This window comes from Myxine glutinosa, chromosome 3, assembly GCF_964187855.1.
Source record: "Myxine glutinosa chromosome 3, kmMyxGlut1.1, whole genome shotgun sequence".
NCBI lineage: Eukaryota > Metazoa > Chordata > Myxini > Myxiniformes > Myxinidae > Myxine > Myxine glutinosa.
In genome coordinates, this window is record NC_136263.1 from 190,679,179 (window position 1) to 190,692,069 (window position 12,891).

The window sequence follows — 12,891 nt, forward strand, 5'->3', positions numbered from 1 at the left end:
GCAGAACAGAAATTGCCTTTTTAACACTCAAAACCCATCTATTTATCAGGACTTCTAAAAATATTAAGCTATTTCATGCCATCTCAACCAATCAAATTCGCCGCATGCAGACCACACCCATTTCCTTTTTTCTTAAGACTGTGTGGGACAGTGTTCTATGAACTCTCTAGTTCTATGAACTCGACTAGAGTGTTTCGATAGCACTGACACTGTCAGAGTATGCTTGATTGATTAAATGAATTGGAAGTTTCTCAGACATCCCAATAACTTATTTTGTAACTGGGGAGTTGTCAAACTGCTTATGCTTGATTGATTGAATGAATTGGAAGTTTCTCAGATATCCCAATAACTTATTTTGTAACTGGGGAGTTGTCAAACTGCTTTTTCAACATTGCAACAAGGTTGGTTAAAACAATTTTTCAACAAATATAATTTTGTAAGTGAATTGCATCACAACACTGTCTAATTTGATTAAAATGTAATCTCACCATTGGTTGTTCCATACCCCCGAAGGACATTAGGCCATCTGTGACCAGTCAAGAATATTCTATAGCTGAGAATTTTCTCGCATGTTTAAATTATATCATACATGTATTACTAAATGCTGTTTCTACCAATTAAATCTATCATATTGTTACGTTTGTAAGGGGTAGGCAGCGATTACCTTAGTCCAGGTAGAATTACATAGGTAGCCTTCTGAATGTCGTGTAGCCTTCTTGATGTACATAAGTCAGACCGTATGTCGTGGAAGAGCGTATCTTCGTTCCCATCACGAGGGGTGGGGTTATGTTAATTAGTTAGGGATTAATGGTAAATCCACGATGTAATGGCCTCTGATATTTTTCCTCTGTTCTTTATGACACACACAGCACACACACACCTAGCCAGGAAATCGCCCATTAATAACCCTAAATAAAAAACCAACCGAAAGCAGGACATTGAGCACTACCACGAAAAGCACCGACCTGGTGAGCACACATCAATCAGGCAGGCCATGGGGCCACGCCCCGAAGAGCTGTGATTGGTCCGGGATTGATTGGCGCAAAGATTGCTGAGATGGGACTATTGGATTGGTGGAGTAGGCACTGATGACATCAGAACCCCGAGTATAAAAGGAACGCTCTGCCCGACATTTTTCCGCTCTTGGCTTTCCCTCACTCTTGAGTCTTGGCTTTGACGACAAACGGTCGTGTCCCGACATCGCTCTTCTTCATCTGCTCATGGCTGGCTCACATCCTCTGGCTTTGGTGTTGGTGTTGGTGAACGAGATTGTGAGGACAAGCGCGGGTGGAGCGACCGAGCGGACGCGGCCTGTTCGCTTCGCACACGGAACCAGAAGTGAGCGGACCGCGCGGCGAGGCCTAGTTCATGCCCACGGGGAGTGCAGCATGCGGTTTCGCGCGCAAGGACGTAGAGGCCTGTGGCGATCTTTGACGATTCCTGACGAGGTTCAAGAGCAACTCGGAGCTAAGTGCACACAATAAATAACACATTTATTTTCGTTCTTTTATATTTCCCTTTGCTTGTATTTGAGTCTGTATGGGGGCGCTCCAATTAGGACTTTATTTTTTCGTTCATTATTTTGTTACCGGCATTTCATTAATAAAGCCGGTATTTTTGTACAGCAAATTCTGTGTCGTTTGAGTTGATTAATTATCCAGGTGCGAAGAAGTCGGGTTGTCATCCTCCTTTCCCTCGCGTGTAAAGAATACCGTAATCTTTGGATTGAACGCCTTGGAGTTAAAGCTCGTTTGGTCATCCGTGTCGCCCTGTGGTGTTCACTACAGGGTAATTACACAACAACATTATACTACGCGTATATTCCTAAATGCTGTTTCTGAAGTATTTTCTTCTTGAATAAATTATGAAAATACACTTCTTTATTGGAGACAATCAGACCATCGACATTTTGCCGATGTGTGAATATCAGAATTCTGGGTTTCTTCCCTCACACAATTTCCCATGTATCCCCTCTCCTTTAGAGGACTCCCTCCCCTGGGCCTTGTGTCATGCATGTGTCGCCATTTTTCCTACAGGTGGTTGAACAGATCTTCGTCAAACTTTCAGGGGTTCATCAACAAATGCCCAGGAGTGTTTCAGGCAAAAATATATATACAGTATATATTTCCAACAAGTTTAAATACAAAAGTTCGATTTTTTGTTTTGATTCCCCTTTTCAAATCGCGCTATTCTGCCAGAGCCTTTTTGATGAATGCTCGTTATATTCAAGTGTACATACGTATAAATAAATACAAAGCAATTACCAGACATTTAAATACAAATAAACCTCTTCCGGAAGTGGTCAAGGTCGGCAGTACATCTTCATGAACGACACCATATTTATAGATCCTGCAAAACGGAACCCAGAAACATCAAGGGCACATTCATTCACTTGCATCCATTCCATGAATAACACATCATTACATTTCTTAGGTAACACTTTTACAATGTCTCAGCCAATAATCTACTGGCTGTTTACAAGTCCTGTTACCCCCAATGCAGATCCTGATAAATGAATACAGTAGGTATAAATGTAAACTGAATATTAAATTGGAAACAAACTTTCAAAGGTTCAGCAGTGATGAGTGCCTGGGAGTGTTTTGGGAAAAAATAATCATCATACTAAAATACGCCATTTGTGTCTGTCTGTCTGATGAATTTTGGACGCCAATACATTCTGTCGTTACTTATCCAATCGCAACCAAACATGACAGGATGACGAAGGGTTACACAATGAAGGTTGTAGCGCATTCATTTGCCCCCCTCCCCAAGGGGGTTTTCTCCCCCCTCCCCCCCCCCCCCCCACCCCCCGAGCAAGTTTTCCCGCCATTGCCGTCAATGGGGTTGCACGTTGGGTTGTATATAAATGTTAAATTAGCTTTATCGTGGCGTTTTTCCAAAGACGCTTTTAATAACAAAACTAATGATAATCGCATATTGTAAATGTTATTACAAAACAATATTAATACTAACAATGTCCCACTTCTCCAAGGCATTTTTCCTGCAGTGATAACGTGTATAAATAGCTTATCTTACTATAATTCACCAAATGTCCGTCTGTCCGTCCGTTCAAAGGTACGTACTGCAAAAACGGCTGAACCAATCGCAACGATATTTTGGGTGGGTAATCCTGGGATCTCCTGGAATAAAATAGGGTATATTGTTTTTCCAATTTCAGCTTTGGCCTCCAGCATTTTCAGGTTTGGACTCCCGCATAATGTTATTTTCCTGGGTGCCGCACAAACGGCTGCACTGATCGCTGCACAGCTGCACCGATCGGACTCAGTGACCTCGGACAAAGACCTTTTTATTAGGACATGGGTTGAATCCCTGCTTGAGAGAATGCTAACCCCCTCCCCGCCACCACGGTCGTCTCTCCAACTCACAATTCCACGATATATGCGGAAAAGACGACCCAAAACCAATTATCTTCTTTTTGATTCGTATATAAACATCATTAAAAGTAAATAATGACCTCGGCCAAAGTTCAAACGACGTGGGTTTAATCTCTACATGAGAGAATTCCACATAGCTATTTGGGCGGTGTATACACTAACAGATCGCTGTCTCCATCGATCTTGCCAAGGCCGTAACACCTATCGGCTCAAAATCCTTTTAACTGTTGACTTGGTAGTTTTTATAATGAAGGAAACATTAACAATGTTGTTAAAAGTTTATTGTCCCCTGTCGCACAGCGGAGCGAAAGGGGGACTATGGTTTTCCCCTCCGTCCGTGTGTCCGTCCATCCGTGCGTGCGGGCGTGCGTGCGTAAGCGAAGGACTGCATTCGAATTTGGTGTGTGGGTGCAACCCACGTCAAAATCCAAGATGGCCACCGCCGTGTATGTCTGATACCATGTATGTCTGAACCTTGTGAGCTGAATATGTTGAAAAATAAGCAAAGTACCAACTTCTAATCTGGTGTGTGGGTGTATCTAGGCATAAGGAAGAACGCTATTGAAAATTGGGTCGCCACGTCAAAATCTAAGATGGCCACCGCCATGTATGTCTGAACCTTGTGAGATGAATATCTTCAAAAATAAGCGAAGTACCAACTTCTAATTTGGTGTGTGGGTGTATCTCGGCCTAAGGAAGAACGCCATTGAAAATTGGGTCGCCACGTCAAAATCCAAGATGGCCACCACCATATATATGTCTGAACCTTGTGAGCGAAATATCTTGAAAAATAAGCAAAGTACCAACCTCTATTCTGGTGTGTGGGTGTATCTAAGCACAAGCAAGAAAGCTGTTTAAAATTGGGTCGCCACGTCAAAATCCAAGATGGCCGCCGCCATGTATGTCTAAACCTTGTGAGATGAATATCTTGAAAAATAAGCAAAGTACCAACTTCTAATCTGGTGTGTGGGTGTATCTCGGCATAAGGAAGAACGCTATTGAAAATTGGGTCGCCACGTCAAAATCCAAGATGGCCGCCGCCATGTATGTCTGAACTTTGTGAGATGAATATCTTGAAAAATAAGCGAAGTACCAACTTCTAATTTGGTGTGTGGGTGTATCTCGGCATAAGGAAGAACTCTATTGAAAATTGGGTTGCCACATCAAAATCCAAGATGGCCGCCGCCATGTATGTCTGAACCTTGTGAGTGAAATATCATATCATCGCATGTTTTCTGCGTCTTCCACTTTGTCAACTCACATCACTTCCCCGACGGGGGACCGAGGCGTAACGCTTGTTTTGTGATTAATTTGTGATTGGAGTTGGTTGTTTGGAATGAAAAAAGAGATATCGAGTTCAAGTAAATGACGACATGCCGTGATGGTTTCTACTTTGTAAACGTGAACTTCACGGATCGCCATGTGCAGATTCGCCACGGACCCACTGTGGTGAAATGAAACGATTCACCAAGAACTCCAAAGCATGAGCTTTTATTCACTTGAATGCAACTGATCTACAAAGAGAACACAAAAGCTATTAAGCAAGCATCTCTGAGCACTTTCATTACTATTACGCCATTGCAGAGATATTAGCAAATGTAGAACAGGTCTTGTAACAATCTTACCAACTCGAAGACACAAGAGAGCGGAATGACCCGTCCTTACTCACAGGTGGTATATAAAATCCTCCCCACGCGGTCGGCGTCGGAATAGCATCATAAGTAATGTGAAGGAGATGGAGGGCATCGCTCGGATGGAACCATTAACTTCATGACACCCACGATCAATGTTTCTACACAAATGTAGGGTTAATAACATGGCCCTTTCTACCACTACCGTGGCATTTTTCATGGCGAACCTTTGAAACTCTCTCCTGGTGTTTGATACGAAACTGAAAGGGAGAACCTCGGGTTGTGCTCCTTTACCAAGCAGCTAGGTAGCGCTTGCCAAACCAGCTGTTCCTTAACGGTTTTGAATGGAGTGCTTGCTCAAATGCTTAAACCACTTGGCGATCTCTTCATAAGAAACTTGGTAAATGAACACACACCCAATGTTCTTGAGACCCGCCCATAGATCGACTGTAATCTATATACCCCAAAGAGGAATTACGCTTCCTGCCCCTCCCGGAGTCTGCGGGTGTACTAGTAATAAAAAAGTGAAAATTTTGAATAAAAAAAGTTAGATTTTTTGGGGGATTTAATATAATTCGCTCTCTGGTGCCTGAGCCTTTGTAGATACTGTATGTGAAAGGTAATATTAAATTATTCCCGATGTGTGTGTGTGTGTGTAATAATAGAATATTAAATATATATTTTCTTTAGTAGGTGTAGGGAAGTGTTTTAGGCACCCACAAAATTATATTTTAAAAAAAATTGATTTCTTCAAAATGCCAACAAGATTAGAACACCACCGGGCAACGCCGGGTACTCCTGCTAGTGGAGAATAAATAAAGATGATATTTGCACACGTGACACTAGGCCTAGGCTTCAGACTCAAGCACGGTGACGAGGCTGCGCTGTCCAAAGACGGGTTTTTTACTCGTTATTCATAATTTACATCAACCATTTGTATAGTGGGGTGAAGAGTAAGTTTTCTTCATTCGCATATGCCACTCAGTTTGGAGTAGGGTTGCCACCCATCCCGTATAATACGGGATCGTCCTGTATTGGAGAATAAAATGCAGTGTCCCGTATCGAGTGAATACGGGACGCGATTTGTCCCTTATTTTCATGCACACCATACTTTCATAATACACTGGGTCTTCACAATGGTTAGAATGACATGATAGTTAATAAAACCAAAACCGTTTCGCAAGACATAGCGTAGATGTTCATACTGTATATTATATTTACTAGCAACGGTACCCACCCTATGGGCTGGGCTTCAATTGGGAAGCCCAAATGAAAAGGCAAAATATCAGAAATTGAAGGGTTTTATTTTATTTTAAACGATTCATATAAACATCCGTTGAATCATATCACACGCAAATCATCAAAATCTAAACAGTACATGGCGCCCATTTTGAAAAAAGATTGAATTCTGCAAAACGGAAGCGGCCGCTACACGTCTTTCTCAGTTGCACGTGTGAAGAGTGCGCGTCGAATCTGTAACACGGAAGTGGCTGCTACACCTGTTTCTCAGTCGCTTTGCACACGCTGCCATGTTATTTCGGAGCCGTACGTTTATATCGGAAGAGTTCGTCAGGAGTCGATCTACTCTCTCCTGGTATGTAGAATTTCAACAAAAGCCACATCACTGTTCATATCGGTGATGATAATTAATTAATAATGCTGTTTAATGTTCATAATTAATAATGCTGCCAATAGCCAACTAGCCTACTCCATCCATTCTGACAGGTTTTGGACTGAAGGTTAAAATTAGATTTATTTGATAATGCCGACAGTAGACTATATGATAGTTCATATTATATGAGCCTAAATATGACCATTTACAAATTATATTTAGAGTATTAATAAATAGCACGATCAGTCTGTTATCTATATATATATAACACAGTTTGTGTGTGTGTGTGTGTGTGTGTGTGTGTGTGTGTGTGTGTGTGTGTGTGTGTGTGTGTGTGTGTGTGTGTGTGTGTGTGTGTAATGTTACCGATAGACTCCTAAACAGAGAGGCTCATGTGCTTGATATTTGGCATAGACATGGCCATTGAGCCTGGGAAGAACATGGCTGACCTAAAAAAAATTATTTCATAATATATTTTTACCTCAGCGCATTTCAGCGAGGAATATTATACATGGAATCTGAGCCAGTGGCAGAGCAGCGCGCTGATTCGCTCAGAGCGATCACGTGATGTTCCATCCCCGCCGCCAGACCATTGAACATAAAACACAGTTTGTGTGTGTGTAATGTAATGTTACCTCCCCTCCCCTCCCCCCTCCGTCCTCCCCTCCCCCCTCCATGCCCCCTTCCCCTCCCCCCTCTCCCTCCCCTCCCCCTCACTCCCTCCCCTCCCCTCCCCCTTCCCTCCCCTCCCCCTCCCCTACCCCTCCCCCTCCCCTCCCCCTCCCCCTCCCCTCCCCCCCTCCCCCCCCCCTCCCCCCTCTTCTCCCCTCCCCCCTCTCCTCCCCTCCCCCCTCTCCTCCCCTCCCCCCCTCTCCTCCCCTCCTCCCCTCCCCCCAGATCCCCTCCCCTCCCCTTCTCCCTCCACTTCCCCCTTCCCCTCCCCCTCCCCTCCCCCACCCGGCAATGCCGGGTACTTCTGCTAGTATATTATAATTCATAAATATGGTATTGTGTATTTAACTTAAAAAATCTATTAACATTGTTTAATATAATTAATGGCTCCTCCCTTCCAGGTAACAGCTGCAGAGTTGGCTCATGTGTATCACAATGTCAAGCATAACCTGAGCTACAACAGTACTGATTGTGCACAGAAGCTGAGCCAGAAGATTTTGCAAGACTCAAAAATTGCCAAGAAAATGTCTTGTTGTGTTTTTTTTTATTTCTCTCTTTATTTTATTTCTCACAAAACTCAACGGGAGAACGAAAGCATAGGCATTGGTAAAAGATGTGCTTGCACCAAAGGCAGTGGGAGATGTGGTGAAAATGTTGACTCAATCTGAAAGACTTTTGCCATATTCTGTCCAAACTGATGCCTTCAACAAAGGTAACAGAAAAATGTTTCCCTTGGCAGTGCAATTCTTCACACCTGAAACTGGTGTGGTTTTTTTGTTTACAGGATCGAGGCTCGTGGAAGAGCTAACATTTATCACACAAAAAAAATCAAACAGACACACAAAGTATATAATAAGGGGAGTGGTAGACAAGATGGAGAGAGAGGGGGAAGCACACAAACACAACATTTGAGAGCAGGGACATGGGAGATCTGTGAGAGGGAGAGGGCTTTGGGGGAGGAGGCGTGGGAAGGGGGGGGGGGGGTGGGAGAAGTATAAAACACAAGGACACTGCAAGGACTTCCAGGAAAGATGTTGGTATTTCAAAAAAAGTGGATCTGGGGTGAAATTAGCGGGGGTAGAAAAGATTAAGGTTTTGGATGGGGGAAGATAAGAGATGGTGGTGAACAGCTGTTTTAAAGACCTGGAGGGAGGAGTGGGATTGAAGAGAGTGAGGAAGTTTGTTCCAGAGGCGAGAGAAAAGAGGAATGAAGGAGTGAAGGTGAGCAGAGAGTCTTGATTTTGGCAGTTTAACCATAAGAGGGTTTCAGGCAGATCTTGTGTGACCTGTAGGAATATTTGGGGGACAGAGCCAAGAGAGAGCCGGGGGGAGCAAGTCCGGAGAGGAGTCGGTAGACGACAGAAAGACCACCAACCTGCCTGTGGTGGGTAAGTGAAAGGCCCTCGGAGTTAGATTCATCACGGGAGATTCCAATGATTCTGAAAGCTTTGGTTTCAACAGCGTGAAGCTGAGCTAGGTGTGAGGCAGGAGCACCGGCCCAGAGGGGAGAACAGTGTTCCATTGAGCTGCGGATGAAAGCCTTGTATGTGGTGAGGAGCTCAGGTGTGCCAAGGAAGGACTTCACACGACGGAGGATGCCCAGTCGGCGACTGGCTTTGGAGGCCAGATTTGAAATGTGATTTTCCCAGAAAAGATCATGGCAGATAGTGAGACCCAAAAGCTTGAGTGACAGAACTTCTTGGAGAGGATTATTCAGAAAGTAGATGGGAGGGTTGTCCAGTTGGTCTTTTCGGAGAGACATAGTAAGAGTGTGAGATTTGTCAGGATTAAAAGACATGTTCCACTTGTTTGCCCAGTCTGTGATTTTGTCCAGGTCTGCAGAGAGTGAGGAGGCTGCAGACTGCCAATCTGAGGGATGAGGTATGGAGCAGCAAAGAGTGGAGTCATCAGCAAAGAGGTAGAGAGGATTTTCAAGAGAGTCAGAGAGATCAATGATGACCAGAAAAAGCATAGGGCCCAGAACACTGCCTTGGGGAACTCCAGCCTGAACAGGAAGGGGAGATTAGAGAAATCCATTCAGGGCCACACATTGACTCCGACTAGAGAGGAAGTCCGCCAGCCATGCGTGGAGATTTCCATGGATACCAAAGGAGTAGAGTTTGGTGAGCAGAGCGGGGTGCCAGACCTTATCGAAGGCACATGATATGTCAAGGGAGAGAGCTCCAATTTCTTGTTTGGCATTGAGGACCTCCGTCCATTGTTGAGACAGCAGAAGCAGCATGTCCAGAGTAGAGTGACCAGGTCTGAAACCAAAACGATGATCAGAGCTCAAGCCATTTGAGAAGAGGAAAGATTTGATATCCAAAGCAATCATCGATTCCATGACTTTGCTGATAATTGGGAGAAGGTCTGCAGAGTTGTAGAGTTGTAGAGAGATGTAGTTGCAAGGATCTGTTTTTGCACCTTTTTTGTGTAAAGCGGTGATGTTGGCTGATTTCCAAGCTGATGGCAGATGACCTTGAGCAAAAGAGAGGGTGAAGAGAACACAGAGAGGGAATGAAAGAGCGGCATAGCAGGATTTTCGGACCCGTGGGCTGACGCCGTCTGGTCCAGTTGCAGAATCAGAGTCGAGGGTTGGCAGAAACTTTTCCACCTTGTCAGGAGGAAACCACACAGAGTCCAGGAGCAGCTGGGTACGGTGGGTACAGAGAGGGATGGGTTTGGGACACAAGATTTAGAGGCAAACACAGAGTTGAGGCATTCAGCTTTTTCACATGCGGAGTCAGCCGTGTAGCCATTTGAGGGAAGATTGGGGATGGAGGGGGAACAAACACCAGAAACAGATTTGACCAGACGCCACCAAGATTTGGAAGAGGGAGACAGGTTTGAGAGTGGAGAGATATTGTTTCCTGGCTCTCCTGAGGGTGGACACACACTTGTTTCGGGCTTTGTAAAAGGAAATGAGATTTCCTTCCATTGGATTTGCTTTCCAGGAGGCGAAGGCAAGTTGTTTCTGGGCAACTGCCTCACCACAAGATTCTGTGTACCATGGATGAGAGGAAGGGTATGACAACTGAAGCCGAGAAGGGATGAATCTGTGCATGAGAGAGAGAGAGAGAGAGCAATTTACTTAGGAAGAAATCCCAGGATGAGTTGACGTCAGAGGCAGTAGAGATGGGAGACCAGTCCAGATGTTTGATGGCTGCTTGAAGACCATGCCAGTTGGCCTGAGTGAAATGCCAGACTCGTCGACGCTGAGGAGGCTCTCTGTGAATGGTCAGAGAGATGTCCAGTGTCCACTTTAACAAGCACATGATCAGATGAGCCGATTGGAGCAGAAGAAGAGCAGCAGACATTTGCAGGGAAGTTAGTCATAACCAAGTCGAGAAGAGAAGATGCTCCGTTGACTGAGATCTGGGTCGGGAAATTGACAGATTGTGTCAATCCCGGTGAGTCGCAGAAGTCCTTTGCTGAGGAGCCATGGCTGGCTAGAGAGGTACCCACACCCAGCCAACTGGCATGGTGACAATTGAAATCACCACATATGAGGAAGAGAGAGTTGGGATGAGTGAACAGAAGTTGGTCCATATTATCAGACAGCTAGATGTAGATGGAATCATCACTGTTTGGTGGACGGTACAACACACATATGAACAAAAGGTGGGAGTGAAGGGGAAGCCGTAGCCAGAGGTACTCCTGGGGGTGAGGTGGAGAGAGGGCAGTGCAGGGCGAGTGAGGAAGAGAGGTTTTGATAAAGATAGCAACCCCTCCTCCAGGACGAGGCTCAGGTCTATCATACCGGAGGAGGGAGTAACCCAGGAGAGATACTAAGGAATCAGAGACATCATGAAGGAGGAAAGTTTCTGTTAAGCAGGTCACGTCTGGTTTGTCAGAAGCATCCTGTATGGAGAGATCAGTCAAGTTTGAGCGAAGGCCCCGGATGTTTGAGGTCCATACCGTTAATGAAGAGGAAGGGGGAGCATCGGATATAGAACGGTGGGGGGGGGGGGGGGGGGGTAAGATGTGGAAGAGGTAGGGAGGGCTGTTGACAGTGTGTCAGAGATTTCAGAATAGCTGGGGGAAAGGGAAGGATGGGGCAGACAAACGGTTTGATGGTGATTGCGTGAGGCACAGTGAGGTGTTATTTGAGTGGGGGGGAGGCAGAGCGAGACAGAAGATTGGGGGAGATGGAGGTGAGAGTTGGAAGGGGGGAAGAAGCAGGGAGGACGCTTTGAGGAGGGGTGAGAGGGGGGAAATGGAGAAAAAATGAGCGTGGGGAGATTTGAAGGGGAGGGGGGAGTTTATGAGGGCAGGGGTTAGGGGGGAGTTTAGGAAGGAAAGGGCAAGGGGGGGATTTGAAAGGGATAGGAGATAGGGGAGATTTGGAGGGGAGGGGGGAGTTTATGAGGGGAGGGGCGAGGGGGGAGATTTGAAAGGGATGGGTGATGGGGAAGATTTGGAGGTGAGGGGGGAGTTTAGGAGGGGAGGGGAAAAGGGGAGTCTAGGAGGGGAGGCGTGCGGGGGGAGTTTAGGAGGGAAGGGGCAAGGGGGGAGATTTGAAAGGGATGAGTGATGGGGAAGATTTGGAGGGGAGGGGTAAGTTTGGATTTTAGAAAGTGTACGATTAATGGGAAATGAACATTTATTCCAAAATGAGTTTCTTGTGACCTTCGAGTCAGAGATACGTTTGAGGACGCTGGAGAGGGAGGGTGGGGGATGGAGTGCAGGTGAGTTTAGGGAATGTAGAAAAGAGGAACTGTAAGAGATGGAATTTTTTTTTGGAATGAATAGATTTGGTGAGCAAGTCGAAAGCATCCTTTTAAAGAAGAAGAAGAAAAAGGTGTTATAATATATGGTAGAATGCAGTACTTCAGGGGAAAGTTTAAACATTTTTAAATTGAACAATGAAAACTATTTGGGGAAATGGGGGTGAAACGTGGTCGAAGAACGAACGAACGAATAAGAACAATGAATAAACGAATAAAAACAACGAATAAAGGAATAAGAACAACGAATAAGAACAAAGAAGGAAAAAAAATTTGTTTGTTTTTTAAGTTAAGATTTTAAACAAGGAAGTATGGGGTGAAAAGACTGGGAAAAACTGAGAACGAAAGTAAATGGACCACAATCGACCCAGTGGCGGATCCAGAGGGGGGTGGGGTGCAGGGGGTGCGCACCACCCCACCTTCGATCCAAGAGGAGGGTGCAGGGGGTGCGCAGCCCCCCCCCCCCTCTGCAATGCAACAGCATGGATGTGCTGGAGGCACACTCTATGATTGACGACAAGAAGGACGCGCTCACTCAACTATGGTCAAATGCTGAAACTGAATTCTCTCTGTGGTTCGATTACGCTAAGGCCATGATAGAATCTGTAGGAGGTGATTTTACAATGCCGAGAGTTGTAAAACGACAAATCCATCGTCCAAACACTGCCGCCAATACTCCCTTGCTCTTCTACCTCAGAAACAGTGCCATTCCATTTCTCGACCACCTCAGCCAGGAAATGGACACCCGATTCTGTCCTGAAAACCAGGAACGTCGTGATCTGTTTCTGCTGATGCCATCTGCAATAATCGCCAATACCTGCGACATTCCAGCCCTACATCAGAAGCTGTTGCGT